Source organism: Thermobia domestica, chromosome 3 (assembly GCF_964235325.1).
Source record: "Thermobia domestica chromosome 3, izTheDome1.hap1.1, whole genome shotgun sequence".
Classification (NCBI taxonomy): domain Eukaryota; kingdom Metazoa; phylum Arthropoda; class Insecta; order Zygentoma; family Lepismatidae; genus Thermobia; species Thermobia domestica.
In genome coordinates, this window is record NC_137456.1 from 32,431,905 (window position 1) to 32,449,792 (window position 17,888).

Below are 17,888 nucleotides of genomic sequence, written 5' to 3' on the forward strand. Positions count from 1 at the left end.
AACAAGTTACCTGTTACTGAGGCAGAATAGTTTACTCTGTAAATTGGGTAATAGTTTAAGATTGAATCTGTTTAAATTCTCTTTCCGTTACCATAAAAACCATAATGCAATACCCTTTGCTGAATTGTTAAATATATGTATATAATTTTGATTATTGGTTTTTAAAAGTTTAAAAATACTATTTGGATTTCTAAAGGAGATCGGTTGTACGGGTATAATTTTATGAATTTACATCCTACTACCACTATTGAGGTATATTTATTTATAACATTGCTTGTCAGTAACGATAATAGATTACGTATCCTTTCTATATTTCAGTGTGGTATTACGAAACCATCTTCCACCCATACGTATACGCGCTAGTTTTCGAATTTGAGTTTTATATGTTTAAATTGAAATTTAAAAACATACCGAAAGTAGTGTAATGTAAGTATGGTTACAAGCAGTAACTGATGAGTTATTATGTTGTCTTGGCTCCTTGTTAACTACTTTTTCAATAATGTTTGTATTTATTTTGTAATAAACAGAAAGTGAAATTTTAATAATTTTGTGTTTTTGTTATTATTATTATTATTATTATTTTTATTATTATTATTATTATTATTATTATTATTATTATTATTATTTGAAAACTACGTTTATAGGGAAAAGGGAGCCATTTTAGCGAAAAAAAATCGCTCCTATGGCAAAAGGATCTATTTCAAAAATATCAGCATGTACTGATATTTATTCAGAAAATGCCAAATGAGAATATTCGCTTGAGTTGGAGATGCGAAATTCGGTACCAAAACTCTAAATTGAAAGTAAAGGACTACGTGTTTCGGTGTTTGAGAAAATTTTGTTCCTTAAGGAGAAAAGGGTAGGAAAATATATGAGTATAAAAGACTCATTCATTAACGCCCAGGTCGTGATATCACGTAGTGTAAAAGATAATGAACCGCTTTTAGCACAATATGGCGTTAGTGCCTCAATTTTAAGATATATGTGTCACTAAGAGTCAAACCTAACATCATTTGACAGCTGATAGTTGAAGGTAGTAAATGATAGAGAACAAAACAAATTATTGTTGGATTTCTGATCAGCAGACATGAGGTACTGCGCTGTGAATAAGATGTCATTGCATCTCCGATTAATTATACTTTTATCATACAGTGTTTAAACCATTTGGAATAACCTGGCTAACAAAAGAGTGTGTAAACTTTAAGAAGAACTTCAGGATATTGTAAAGAAAAAGAAAGAAATACAGCGATAATATAATACGGTGCATATTATTCAGTATCTCAGAGAACAATAAATAACACAGCATTTGGTGGTTCACGTGCTCTTGTGAACTGTATAAAGCTAAACCACTGGTCTGACCATTTGTTCACATATTAATTATTTGTGAAGTGGATGTTTCACAAATAACTGCTTGTTTCACTGGAATAAATTTCTAAACGCCTGATAGTTGTGTTACTTAATTGACACCTGTAAGCTGTAAGCTGTTAGTGATCATTTTTTCGAAACAATATTCAATGAGCAAATATATCCTTCCATATTATTGGTTGCACACTGATACAAGAACTTATAGGACTAAGGAGTGAGGTGCTCCGTTTGAAGAAGCTCTCAACTCGCTCTATCAAAAATTCGTTTGCGGATTATTCATCATTTAAATTCCAGTAGCTAGATTCATATTCTTATAATTATATCTAAGACGAAAAGACTCACGTAGAGACCGCCATCCAAGTATTTGCAATCAATACAGAAATAAATAACATAATAATTCCGTTTTAAAGCTTTATACAAATATTTTCTATTTTATTATTATTATGTTAAACTTAATGAAAGACAATAATAACGTAAAGTACGATGTGCTCAAAAATTCAATCATAATTTCCTAGTGCCACCTGTGAACTATTGTGAGATACATTTTGCATGTATTTTAAGTAAGGTAGACCGAAAAGGTCGATTTTTCCAAATTGATCTTTTTCTTTTAAAAAATGAAGTTTATTCCTTTGAAGAACATCATTTAAAATTGTGAAGTATGTGAAGTTTTATGAGAATCTCCAGAACTATTTATTCCAAGAATATTATATTACATTCTATATTGAGAAATTCTGCGTATTTATGAAAGTAATTTTGAAACTATGCAGCTTTTTCCCGACACTTAGAACCATTCAGAACTCACAACTAGAAGGTTATTGCCTATTAAATTCTACCCGTGTTCATCGCAATCACCCTACACTTGGACACTATTTCCTTAAGTTGTTAGTTCGTATTTAGATTTTGTTTCCGAAGTTAACATTATTGACCTCCCCAAAAATTTTGCTTTAATAAAAACAATTCGAGATAAGACAGCACACACACTTCTGAAGAAGCCTGCGGTGACGGCAATTTATTAACGTTTCAACTGCTTGAGTATGACTTGTAAAGTGCAAAAGCAATGGAAGGAAAGGTAAACGTTCACTAGTACATTTCTGTAGATCGGTCTCAAATGAAATATTTGGGTTTGTTACGTGAACTGTTTTGTGATGTTATTTGATGTCTGTCGTTATCCCGTCAATTTTAAGTTCAGCCCTCTCTTTAGAAATCAAGCTCTCTGCGCTATATGCTCATGTTTAGAATTGGTGGAAAACAATAACGGTATAGTTAGGTTTCAGGTGGTAACTAACTACAGGTGGGAAAGAGATCTAAGCAGAATAATGTTATTTTACAGAGACAAAGTCGTCTAAACCTGAAATTTTGATAAGGAAGTTTGGAGTCATTCAAGTTTAAACTCGTTTTTCTCAAAAACAAGATTTATGAACTTAAAATAGTTTTAGCACTCATTTACTGCTACTACTACTACTACTATTACTACTAACTGAAGTTCGGATATTGGCAGAATTAAAAAGATTCACCAACAAAAGCATTAGATTTCGTTTGAATTTTTGATGTCATTTATAACAACAGAAAACAGAATAACCAGACCCAGTGGTGTGATTCGATAATCGAGTTCTACTGGAGGCAATATATAGTGGTGGGGAATGCCCTATGCAGTGAAGGAGCTGAAGAAAAAAGATCTGTGTACTAGTTTTTGCCAATTCCAATAATCTAGTTCCTAGTGCGTGTGTCTCGTATTCAATTCCCAATGGGACAATCTTCAAATTAGGACGCATTACGTTGATACAGTCAGCGACAAACGTTCTTTCCGTTTCGTAAAATTTCTTTTTTGTTAAAGCGGTGGTATGGCTGGAATGTACAACTGTAGTATGACTGGAATGCACAGTAAATTACATTGTTTTTAATTTCCTGAAAACTGTACTGAAATTGTCATTTCATTTTGAAGTTATTTTCGTAACTTGTAATTTCCTCAAACGGAAAGAACTTTGGTCACCGAATGCACAAGTTCCAATTTAAACTCTAGATTCACCTCAGTACAGAAAAGAGACACGTAACTCCTACCAACTAAGACTCAATAGGTATACATATAATTAATCTTTCACATGGTATTATATTTACTTAGCATAAATTGTAATTTTCACAGCTTAACGTATCAGTGAACAGAATTTTGTTTTATACTGAAAACTATGTTCATTAACATTGAACCTCGAAAGTTAGTGTTTCCAAAAAAAAAAAAAAAAAAAATCTTAATCTTTTGTTGGTTTGTTTATATAATTTCATGGAGGTTACAAGTAGAGCTTGTTTAAGTAGAGCACCTAACGCCTTTATTTAGGAATTGGTTTGTCAGAATGCAAACAAAATCTTGATGAGACATTTGAAGTAAATTTCATCAATACTATCTTCCTGAGTAGCGGGTGGGGGATGAATAATTTTACACTATCATCAGAAGTTTAGATATTTATATAGTGATTTATCTTTCAATATCATGTTTTTCATTTGAAATTAATGGGTGAACAAAGAGCTGTGTCTCTAATCTTCAGTGGTTTAATAATTATGGAAAATCAAATATATGATCTCTATATGTCTAAACATTCCAGTGCAAAAGGTGTTCTTCTTTACCTTCCTGTGTCTCCCAGCCTCCCACTATACACAAACTTTGACTTATAATTTTGCGTCATTCTTGAGGTGATATGTAGTGTAAAAATCAGCGAAATATATCAATAAGCTTATAGTTTGAAACTGCATACCCCTACACAAATTTCATCACCGTAGCCAATGACAGGAATTCTTAAGGATACAAGGAAGCTCACGTAATTAACAAAAAATTGTCATAGTGTGCATTTCAAGTCAAAGTTATCCTAAAACAGAAGTTACAACCATAGAAGTGGGTTGAAAGCTAGGTACTTACCAATAGAAACCCTAAGTAATATACCATATTCGAAATCCGCAAATAAAGTCACATCCGTAATTGAAATAAATACTAATATTGAAAGTAAGATATTGACGATTGAGGGCAGACGACAAAGTAGTAGAAATCCAGAAGTAGAGTTTAAAAAAATCATAGAACAGTGCCGTCCCTGAGCTTTTTACTTACTCCAAGTAAGGATCGGCTTGTGCCGAAAAGACAAAAGTTAGGAGATATAAAGATTCTATTTCTACAAAGAAGTAGGTTTCACAATGATCTACGAAGTATTCATTCAGAGACACTTCTGCTGTAAATGCAACAAGAAGCAAGAGAAACGCAGAAATTTTAAATTACACCGTCCTATATATGTTGCTGGCAGTCATGTTCGATTGTTTGCCATATTGGACGAAGGAAACAAGAGTGACGCGGAGACTTTTAATATGTTGTTACAGAATTTCAACAATTATGTCATGTTTCACCCTCAAGCTATAACTGGACTAATTACAATAGAAATCTGAGTTATAAAACCCTTCTTAAACATAAGGTTACGGGCAAACTAGAAGCGGGAATCGGGGCTTTAGGTGGTAGGCTGAGTTTGAGGTAGGCCTATAAATACACCTTACATTTTAGATAATAAATATTACAATTACATGGGGCCTACTAACAAAAATCGTGAATTTTACTCAATGAAAAAGTCTTCTCCGCCTCTCCCCAAGCAAAGTCTGACACATCTGAGTCTTAAATAAATATGAAAGCATATCCTATTTCCCAGGCCGGTAGCAAGCCCCAAAATGTAGGGGGCCCGATCGACCAATATTATATTTCATCACTATATTATATTTCATTTGCAAATCTACCTAGAAAATTTTAGGGGCGTAAAAATTATGGAGCCTCGGCCCCCCTAGACCCCCTTGGATACGGGCCTGCTCTTTCCTACAGTCTGAAAATATCACATTTTCAAACTTTCATTTTTATTGTATTGTTATTTTTGTTCGGCAATGTTTATACCTACCTATTAACCGACTACTTCACAGTCTCCCCCTGCATCCGTCACTGACCAACGTTAACGAATTTTGCTAAATATATAGATTACGAACACTCAGAATCTTTTGGAGTATCTTTCATACAGAAAATTTATCCTAGAGCACCAATCATAGAAAGCAAATGTTCTTTAAGGTTTTAGACCTTTCTTGATGAACATTTGCAGGCATTTTTTTTAAAGTTTTGCATTCGTAAGGAATATTTCTGATACCCTTCGAAAGGCAATTATATTAAAACCATGGATCTAAATTAGTTAACGTACGATAGTGTGAAAGTCTAAAATTTCAATGAAAAGAAAAACAGCACTATTTTCACAAAATTAATAACACGGCCTACTACGTATCTATATTTATATTATCTAGTAGTCGTATAGGTGGCAGCTACATCCTCTATTCACTTTAAGAAAAAATACTTTTACAGTTTTCTAATTTTTCATTCGAGTTTCATAAATAAAATATACATTTTTCCTGCTTGATTGCGTTTTAGTTAACAATTCTCGCTTGAATATTAGACGAAACAAATAAACTTTTGCACGGTTCAGTTGTTCCATTACCTACGCTTAAGGGAAAGTAAAAAACATTGAAGCCGGAGTGTGTAAATTAGAAATATGAACAAACCCAAAGTACTATCTATAAATTATATTTTTGATAAAGAATAACCGGATTCCTATAAAAGGAAGTTGGTTTTCTTTCGTATTTAGCGATTTCACTCAAGAACGTGCGTGCGGTTGGCGTGTACAAAACCATCTTGTAAGATTATCCCCTCCCATTCCCTACCACACTTATCTCACCTTCAAGAGCGCTGGATAACGTTGTTCACGTCTACCTTATTTCTTAAAAGCCGAAATTATCAGAATGGTTTGAAATATATATTTCACACGAAGTACCTGAACCCATTACATATTGAAACAACTTCACATACTTTCTATTCAAAATTATAGCTACGATTTTGATACATGATCATAACGTGAGCCTAAATAACGTAAATAAATTGTACATTAAGATTTGTTTTTACTGTCTCTATTATATGTATCAAATATTATTGTTTATTAAAATGTTCTGTTATAGATGCTATCATGTGATGGAAATATAAACAGAGTCAAAATAAAATGTATACACAAGTCAATGAAAGAGAACCCTAAAGGTGTTGTAAAGACTGAAATCAATCGGTAATTAATGATCAATCGATATCTCATTAATAACTAATATGAAAGTCTATTTATGGAGAGTTTGTATAAATATCTTTTCCTAAATGTACTCGAACTAAATTTTGAAGAAAAATTAGACCATCCGAAGTAACTTGTCTTATTTTTATGTCTGCTCACAGATAGTGTGTGTATATATAGTATACTTATTTTATTATATTTTTTATTTGTTGTTTCCTAAATGTCCCCTTTGTCTGACACGATTAATTAAGAAAAGGTTTTCTTCTTTCTTTCTAAATGAATAAACCAAATAAAATTTCCTTCTATCCCTATTTCCTCCTTTATGTAACTAGAGCCTGCCTATCTCATGTATACCCTCAGAAAGTATGCGAACTATACTTCGCCCCACCCCCGCCACCTTCTGACGGAGGAAATGGTCCTTTTGCTTAAGGAAAAGAAGTGAATGACCTCAGCTCTGTTGCCAATTTGTCATTCAATCGTTTGGTCTTGGCGAGTGAAGATCGTAGGCTACTTAGAATGACTAACAAGGTAGAGGACAGCGAAGTCTGTGAAATAATTCATTTTGGCAACGCTTCCGCATCTAACAATTGAAAGATCTCGGCCGCAACAACTTCTCCCACCTCTTATGAGGGACGTACGGGAAAGCACACATCGACTGCAGCGCCAGAAGGGGCACACATTAAACAGAAAGGCTCTAGAACGTACCTAGGATAATCTGAGGTTCATCTAGGAAATGAGATGAATCAGTCAAAGCAGAAAATTATGTTCTTAATGCGCCATTTTGCGGAAACTTTTGACTGTTCACAGGCTTTTTACAGGTAGAGTGCAAGAAGTTTACAAGGAGAGGGTAGGCACTTTACAAATAGAGGAGAGGATAGTCAGTGTGTGAATTAGATCGTTTCTATTGAGGGAGATACAATTAGGACAACAAGTTGTAGAGTCTGAATGTACAATAACTCAAAATGATACAATAATGCCTACCCCCCGAAAACATAAGTGTAATATGGCATCTGTAATAAATAAGAGATTTATTAATTGAATAAATGTACTGACAATAACTATGTATATATTGTCCGACATGCACACACCACACCTAACCTCTCTGAACGTATTTAAATGTTGTACTTACTCTTGTCCCCGAGCTCTCTAAGGTTTATTTACTTAATAATTTGGCCCGAATGATAGCCATGATCACAAGCATACGTCAATTTTTCCACTCACATTGAAATTTTTCTATTTGCGTTATTACACACAGCCTTGCTAAAGAAAACCTACTTCAGTATTATGGAAACAGCTAAAATTATCAGTTAAACCGGGCTTACTTTTCAAAAAAAAAAGTTCTACATATTAGCCTATCATAAGAGAAATAAATTATTGTTGGTCCCGATTTCTGGTATCAAGTTCAAATCGAAGGCCAAATATTTAAGAACTGTCAATTCAAATTTCGAGATTGCGCTCTTACTGACCTTTAATGCTGCGCTCTCCACGGTATTTTCAAATTTCTATTTCGTGACAAAGCTCAGGAAGTCAACATTTATAATTACTTTACTGTTAAGCTACACTCTAAAAGCAGTACCCATGATTTTGCACAAGTACCCATAAAATAGAAGGTACTTCGCTGATGTACCTATGAAAATTCAATGTACCGAAGACTTTAGTGGGTACACACCGCATCTCAGCCTCTTACCCATGAATTAGTGGGTACGTGGAAGATTTATGGGTACAGTAAATTCGTACCGAAGAATGTACCTATGACAATAGTAGAAGGTACATGATACCAACATGAACATACGCCATATTGTGTGTTATCGGTTGATGTGTTGTGTGTACATTATTTCAATGAAGATCGGGAAGATGCGAGTAATCAATCAAACGGTTCATATATAAGAGTAAGTGGAATATTCTGTATTTATAGTTGTATTTGGATATTGTAAATGAATTAACTTGTCTAAAATGTATACTATATTATTTCATAGTTAAACAGTAATTTAAGCCGATTAACAATTTGATTCTTAAGCCGATTGCGAAATGCATATTTTAATCTATCTTTTTCTTTTCTTTCTTTCTTTCTTTTTTTTAACATGCAGTACATGCTAATTTTCGTGACTTTATCTGAATAGTATTGCGACTTTTCCGTGGTTCATTCACGTACGTAGAAAAATCAAGAATCATTTATGGAATACAGAGTGCAAGGGTAAGTATTACAAATTGGGTTTCACACACATGCTTACGTACACCTTGCATTTCATTTGTTTGCATAGATTGTGTATATGGCTTCTGGTGCTTATGTTCAAGGGAACGTTTACTAAATCCCTGTACTTTGTACTTGTGCAAGGACTTCGAGAATTCAATAGAAGGTAGATTGAAGAGCAAATAAGTGAAGGTGTGAGAGGAGTAAGTGTTGTATCGCCGGACCATTTATTTTTAATTTACCGGGTGAATTGAATCATTTATTTTGGTTTGTGAAGAAGAGTGAGTGAAAGTGAGGCGAGGGGAATAGTTGAAGTTAAGAAAGTGATTGGTGTAGGCTGTGTTTGATGCAAGGCACACTGTATGTGAAGGCGAAAGGGACTATTTGACAGAGAAGCACACTTATGATTTAGTGTCGGAAAAGGCAGTGTGGAAATAACGTGTGTATGTCAAGGTTGTAACATATCGTGTTTGCGTTATATAGAATTATGCGAAAATAACGAACGTCAGTTGTTGAAATTGTATGAAAGGTACGGTATAATGTTTTTTTTTTTAAGTGGAGCTATTGAAACTAGTAACCACCTGTTTTCATTACTCACTCGCATACCCATCATCACTGACACGCCTGCTTCCATCGGATGCACCCCGCACGGGCTCAATACCTTCGCCTTGCCCTGACTCAGTGAGATAGGATTCCCACATTTTAGCAGCTACCTAGCATAGGTTGGTTTGATTTTTTGCACTGTAGTATACATCCGGACGCCGTGTTTATAAGCAAATAGTTATGACATACTGTCACAGCATTGATAGTACAGAATTTTTGTTGGGAGGGAACGCATTTTTTACCTCTATTTTTTTTAATCCTTTTCGGTCGGTATATTTTAGTTATTTGATTATTATTTTTCTCCAAATTAGTATTTATTTAAACTATAAATCCGTAGAAATTATATTTTGAGGGAAAATTACTTTTATTTTACATTAGTATATAATAGTTTTAGAAGCAGACGCATTTATTACAAAGAATTATGGGTAGTACCGTTTCATTCCTAGTTGAAATTATATATCCGCCATTGGGTAAAATTTTTGGCTTTAAACACCAATCTGAATTTAAAAGAATATTTTAAATCCCCTTCCACCTAGTTTGATATACTTTAATTATGTTAAAAATCAGTTATATTTAGAATTTTAGCAAATATTTATTCGGTTTATTTTCTTAACACCAAGTTCCTTGCTTTGATTGATACAATTTTATTTGGGGATTATGGGTAATGAAGAGGTTGCTTGCGTATTTTGGCATGGGATTGTGCTGGTAAGTCAAACTGTTATAGCCCTTCGTCAAACATTAAGTTGACGGTATCTCTAGTATTTTATGTTGTTAGGGTAATTTCAGTGATTATGTTTGAGTAAATTTAGATAGGGGCTTCCGCTCAGATTTCTAGAATGAATACCGTTTCCCACCAAAAAATGGGTTGAATTACCAGTTTTTGGGAGACTTCCTTCAGAAAGGGGATCTCCATATCATCTGTTTTGTTTTGGTAAAGATGTAGTAATTATAAGTAGGGCCACCAGGTCCTAGATCAGTTTATTCTTTGAATTCAGAGCCGGTTTAGTGATGATTTATTTGTGGTTTTGGTGTGCATTTAATTTTGAGTAGTATGTGTCGAGTTATATGTATTAGTAGGTGTAATTGTGTAGTGATGTGAATGGTAGTTAATTGTAGTATGTTGATGAGTATGGGATATGAGTGTGCGGGACTGGACAGTGTGTTCTTAATTACCAAATTTTCCATTATAGTTCGTGGATATGAATGTCAAAGCATTTCAGTAATTTTAGCAGCGAATTAATAGACTGAGTACAAGGAGAATTCACATGCGAGTACAGCGCCGTTGTGACCAGTGCTTAAAGTGACATCAGATGAGGTGCCGGTATGCCACAAATATGACCACTTGAAGCAGTAATTTTGACAGATCCCTAGAAAGCATCTCTACTGCTGACATTTTTGCACCATTTTTAATGTGCAAAATCTAAAGAAAGAAAGAGAGAGAGTGAATGAGGACCAATATAGTAAATGTTTTACTCCCGACCAGGCACGTAGCCAAGGGGTGGGTCCGGGGGGTCCGGACACCCCTTTCGAGACCAGAAATAAAAAAATATTAAGGAAGGACGAAACAAAAAGAGACAAGAAATAGGAAGGATCAGCGTTAAAAATAAAGCTAAAAATAAAAATAATGTTTTATCATCGCTTCCCTGTAATATCTAACATGTTATTTCAAAAACGGTTTTCTACTGCTCCTTTAACTTGTCATTTGGAACAGACAGTAATTGACGGAATAAGAAAAACAAAAAGTTATGTGGAAAGTAAGTCCTGTTAACATTTGATTCAACAGAGAAAGTAACGCAGATATAAAATATTTTACAAGATATTATTGGATACGTACTTTCTTTTTAAATAGTTGAGGTCATAATGAAAGGAAAATTGTTATATTGGGATGAACAGAAGAAGGAACGTAGATATTGTAATTTTAAAAAAATATTTTTATAAATATTCTTTTATTTGAGATTTCTTCATAGTTTGTTACTAAAATACTTACTAACATGCATGGGCACCGATCCTGGGGGGCCGAGGGGGCCCGGCCCCCCAAAAGGTCATGTGAGCCCCCTTGTATTTATGAATATACAATATATTGGCATAATTTGAATGCAATTTGTTTTAAAATCCTCATATATGCCTTCTGTATCTGAATGGACCCCCCCAAATTTACAGAGAAATCGGCGCCCTTGCTAACATGTACCAATTTTAAAATCTTAACAAACCAATATATGTTGCTAGTAAAATAGTTTAAATTGATCAAGCCCCTGGTGTGATAACCACAATATTTCATATCAAACTCCCCCCCCCCCGTCAAGAAATCCTGACTGAACGAACCAATATATGTTACCAGTAAAATAGTTTAGAATAATCGAACTCTGGTGTGATAACGTCTCGGACCCCCCCTATTACGAAATCCTGGCTACGTGCCTGTCCCGACTATCATTAACCAAACAAAAATAAATATTTAAAAAATGATTTCGTTTTTCTGAGATTTTGCTAGAGCGTATCGGCGATCTAAATGTGGAGGAATGCGGTTGGTACCTTTACTTAAACATCACATTTACAATATCATAGTGATCCAACGCGGTCTTTATGTGGATGAACATAAGGAAACACATATATGCCCATCTGCTTTTTCGTCTAGTTTTCAGGGGTTTGTAGGCAATCTCGTCTCGTCTCTAGTATCTAGTATTTAATGATTCTTTATAATCTCATTTCCATTTTCAAAAGCTTATTCTGGTCTCCTGGTCAACATTAATTTTCTAATAATTGTAAACATAGAAGTTCAGACAATGCGAAAAGAACAATTTTGAATTTAAAGCAAAAAGAGTCCTGTGAATGCCAGGGGGCGGATCCAGGTTAAACGTTTCAGGCGGGCGGTATAGTAGTTAGAATTTTTTGAGGGGGGTGGAATTACTCGCACAAAAATGTTTTAAAAAAATCAAGAGCACAAATTCTACCATTAAATAGGGTGATAGGGAACTGTTATTTCTTTCGAAACAGCAGCAACGAAATCTTTGATAGTACAAACATTTGTTGACTCAATTCCAACGTCATACTTATTTATGTGTGTAAAATCGTTTTTCATTTTCTACATGCAAGTTACTATCTAATTTTTTTTTACCGGTATGCCATACCGGCTGATTTTCTAACTTTCGGATGCATAACCGGCTCATACCGGCTCACTTTAAGCACTGGTTGTGACCAAATTTCGTACTTCATTAGTGAAATAGGTTCGTCGACATGCGTGGTAAATTAGTTATTATTTAAAATTCTATACCGTTCCTGGCTTAGATAAACCATTTGGTGGCTATATTGATCCTTGATACAACATTACTGAAGATCTTGACGTTCTATCTAATCAAACAACTGAAACATTAACGTTAATAAACTTCACTTATTTCCTTAAATAGTATTTCAGCCATATAAACTCGTGTTTCAAGTCAGACAATAACATTAATTTTATTTTGATTCGTAACCGCAGAATGAAAGTTCATTGTTGTAGTTTAAGCAAATTGCATTAAATAAAGAATCAGTTTTGATAATTTATCTCTCTCAACTGTGTAAACATGTAATTTTCCTGGCTGTGAGGGGAAATGTATTAGGTATTGAAGTTAAATGGTCTTGAGTTCATACATGGTTTCCGTGTGTTAATCAATACTACGATTTTATTGAATTTTAGTTGAATATAAGTATATTAAATGAATGTGACTGCCTCGAACAGTCAGTAATATGAAGTATAGGGTGCCTATTAGTAAATCGACGACATATTAGTTATGAGTACATATGAATATGAATGATACATATGATTATTGATTATAGTGAAGTAACGAAGGCATACGAATAAGAAGGCACTTCGAGAAATATATGTGATATAATGTGGGATTATTAGTATTCTTATGATTTTTTCGGGTACCGGGTATTGATTTTCACACCCGAGTCCTGTATGAAGAGGTTTGTGCAAATACAGAAGGCTACCTTTCTACTTCATAGTTTGGGGGAAGATTTGTTTTCATTGACATACAACATTGAAATTTTGGTCTGATATTGTAAATAGTATAATATGGTTGAATTACAAAACATTTTTAGAATATTCATGGAATTTATTGACCAGCTGAAAACATAGTTTGATGAACTCCCTGCATTTTGGTTCAGTGTAACTCTGTAATTTAGATTTTTTTTTCGCGTCACTCAACAAGCCTATTTTACTATTGTTTATATTGCTCAAAGCGGAAATAATTTGGGTGGTAACAAGAAATTAGATAAAAATACACAGTAGACTTTCGATATACCTTACCCAGGTGTCAGTTTTCCCCCGCCACACATTTTCATTATCTTTTAAGCCTGTCTCAGACGGGACTGAAGTAAGGCTCCGATTCACGAAGTAAGGCTAGTTCAGGTTGAAATTTTCTGCTGTCCTTATTTGGATCCTAACTTGGAAGAAATAGAAACAGTTTCTACTTTCATCTGGACTTGCATACAACTACCAATCAGAAAAGAGTAGCGCCTGACGACATTCAACTTTGTTTATCGCTGTAATTTCAAAACAATGCTGCCAGGACAAGGGAAACATTAGAATCATACGAAAAATATGATCTTTTGTAGCACGATTTATATTATTTATAAAAATATTTATAAAAGACCTTAGAGGAGGTATGCAGTGAAGGTATCCGCTCGAACGCTGCTGGTGTGAACAAATGTAATTACATCCTTTAAAAGAATAAAAATAGGTGATTTAAGTATACTGTGTAATTTGTATTCTAAAAAATGTAAAATGTTAAAAAAAGCGTGCAGGTTTACTTTTGGCGCACCACTCGAAATAATTGTTCAAAAATTAGAATCCTTTCACTAATTACCTTCTTATTGTTTTCTACATGATTTAAGCTGGGCGACATGAAAATATCCACATGGCATAGTTAAAATTCAAGGGGGTATCTTAAGCAATTGTTGTAAAATTATAATTTTTTTACGATTTGCGTAGAAATACAGCGTGCGAAAGCATGCATAAAAACTACAGCCCAAAAAACACAAAACAACCTGCGCTAGGTCGCCACTAAAAAGCACGAATGCTATCTAACCGAGTCGTAGCAAAGCAAAGCTGTGAGGGGTTGCGTCTGAAGGGAACAGGCGCGTCAGCAAAGGTGGGTATCCGCATAAGCGAGGGTAGTGAAAACGAGTGGGTTTTAACAATGATACGAGTTTCAATAGCATTTGTCATGGTTTTATACTAGTAGCGTTCCACTTGTAAACAAAATACAACTTCTGTAAACTGTGCAGAAATTCACCGCCGGTGGAAAATAGTTTCTATACAGGCATCTTTCATATCAACTCGCTTATTTTATCCGTCGTAAAGCACTTGTAATAAGTTTAGAGTAGTAATCCTACACTTCTAAACATAAAATTCAGATGTGATGCGCCAAAAGTAAACCAGCACCAAAAACAGAAACAATGAGCGTTAATTGTCATCACTGTTATGTGGCTTTCTTGAAATTTTAGGTAACAGTTCCACAATGCTGGCACAATACTAGAATTCCGGGTGTAGTGCATGAGATAGGTTCCCGGCGCGGTATAAGTTTACTTTAGGGGCTATGTGGGCATTTTTTGTGGGTACTGAGCTGAGCGAATGCACTCAGTACCTATACTAGAAAATTGTTTTTCTTCTTTATTTTAGCTTTTCGCGTCTGATAACTTCCCTCATTTACATACTTGGACAAGTCATTTGATTTTCAGTTTTACAATCTGGTGGATCCAAGGATCTAAAGACCATTTTTCAGATGATACAAACTCCCCCATGTTCGTATCTTGCTTATGAATTTTCGGAGTTACTAATATCAATAGCGTATGGAATTCTGAATAATCCATTCTGTAGATTTTTTTTTTTTTTTTGTAGGATCGAGGATCTGCTGTAAGTAGTTAATTATTCACCATTGAAAATACAGTGCTTTCCTGTGCATTATTGCGGTGAAGAATTCACTCCCTGGTCCACCAGCCCCTCTTTACTCTTTCTCTCTCTCACGTTTCTTTTGGGGGGAGGGGAGGGCGGATTTTGTGTCAGCAACAGAGCAGATATCGCTGCTATGGCTATTTCATCCTCATCGGATGAACTCATATCGTGAAATAGAAAAACAATAATATTTACGATTAGGACAGTTGATTTCTTTGTGTGTAACGCGTTTTTCGTCTGTTTTAATGAAGCGAGCACGAGAGGCTCTGCTGATAAAACCTATCTAGTTTTAAGGATCGTCTGAGACCCCTACAACACCTCAGGATAAAAGAAATTGCATAGAAGTTTGAGTTAGGCAACACTGTTAAGTTGTAGCCTGGGTTGAGGTCTTAGTTCAGTTCCGTGTGAGACGGGCTTTAGTTTTAAATTAAGTTTTAAAGCAAATTGATACGACATACTAAAATAAACGCCGATCTCATCAAATGTCCAGAATTTTATCTATAAAAGAAAAGACAGTTATTAAATTAAATAAATATTCATATATATATATATATATATATATATATATATATATATATTCCTGAATAGCTCAAATGTGCTGGCTATCTCCACTGTGATCAACAAATGCTAAATATTAGTTGGATTTTTGGCATTACAAAATAACAACTAATTTAATTAAATTTTCTCATCACCGGGGCTGCATCCGGATAACTCTCTCTTGTGTATTTACCTGGATCCAGGTCTGGGTTGTATGTGGGAACGTGTGTCTACTCTAAATCACTTCAAATTGGATTCTCTGTCAGTAGTTCATTAAATTTGGTTATTCTTCAACAATTAATATAACCTTTTATCGTTTTTTCCGTAATCATTCTTTATTTCTCTCTTTTCATTTTCCTTCCCTATTTCTTTTCCTCTTCTCCTCTTTCATTTTCCCTTTCTTCTTCTTCTTCTTCTTCCTTCTTCCTTTATTTTAGAAACTGAAGGCGTGATATTTTATTTATTCTTCGGAAGTCCGATATAAAAAATAAAATAACGGTCAATTAAATATCAAGTACAGTAAACTAGCGCTCATAGTTTACGCCATGTTTCAGTTTTAAAAGGGCGAACCATGAGAGGACGGATCGCCATGATTTCGGTACAATTTATCACGCCCAACATAGTAATTTTCTATGCTAAATTGTAAAAGTTTACATGCCTCTGTTTTGAAGGTAACTGAACATAACCTAGCCTAGCCTAAGGTAAAGTAATGTAATCTAGCCAAGAACTAGTACACTTTGGTACTTTTTCGATTTTGTACGGTCCTCGATACAGCACAAATGCCCCCTTCTTCCTCAGACACCAATCATAACGTTGCGCCCCTCTCTCTACCTTTTACGGATCTCTCGAAGTCCGTATACAAGTACATGGCAAAGAGAACATTCCCAATGTGAACACAGAAAAGGCCTACTTTTATGAAAATGCGCCAATAACACTCGCAATATAATGGGGGAGTGGTTCTCCCTCCTTCATACCCCACCACATATTCTTACATCACGAAAAGTAACGACGAAAACTAAAAGGACTTATGCCTAACTTATAACCTGGCCCTAACTGATATTCCACAAGAGTTCGTAAAAATTAAAAAAAAAATTAACGTAAAAACGATCGAAAGAAAGATTTAGGAACCGGACCTACAACAGCTCTCTTTTCTTTTCGTGAACGGTGCTAGCTTAAAATTGGTATATATAAGTAAAATATACCGTAGCTTCGAAATTTCAGTATTCCTTGCTCAGTATCGCAAACTCAAATAGAAAATACAATATCTCAAACTAAACAAACAAACAGGCAAATATCACTTCATTAAGCTTTCCTGATCCGTTCAACATTTTCTCTGTAAGTACTGTGATTCTACCCGTGTGTAATTTATGTTTATAGGAACCCCAAAATAACTTACGCTAATAACATTTAATATTACCCGATACAACTGGTGGAAAATATTTTGTTGGGTACCAGTGTCTGTCTGCTACACAGGATTGGTAAGAAGGTTTTTCTTTTTTTTTAAGAAAAAAAAATATTTTTTGGTTTAAACCAGTTTTTTTATTTGAACCGGCCTTCTGCTTAAATAAATTTATTTATTTATTTAAATTACATATGGATATAAATAATTTTATTTGGCCTTAACGTCCTTATGCAACGCAGTGATAAGAAAATATACCTTTTTTTCGAAAGTAGACGTCGATTACAAGGGAAATGTGTAGCTGTCTGATGCAATAAAAATAAATAGCGCGAGTATAATACAAATGTGTTACTTCAGCTTTAAGGCACAGTAACTTTTATTTTGATTTATAATCATGAATTAGCTTAATATTGGTAAAATAAAAGTAACAATTCTATCCTCTGCTTCTTTGAAGGATATTTTCGTAAGATTAGCACAGCGAAGAAAAAGGCAAAAATTGAAATCAAAAAAGAAACAACAAACCTGTGTCGTACCAAATGAACCCTTGGCCGGTTCCTAATGAGAGCTTAAACTCTGCAAATTCAACAGAAAATGTATCTGACTATTTATTCGAGTTAGAAGTAATTATATTAAAGTATTGTTTTATATTACCGAGTAACCGCAGCACAGTTAGTAGAGCGTTGGCTTCGTTTTGGGAAGGTCCTGGATTGCGCTCAGCAACCGCTATCCTGACTGAAGTCTTTCCCTGGTTTC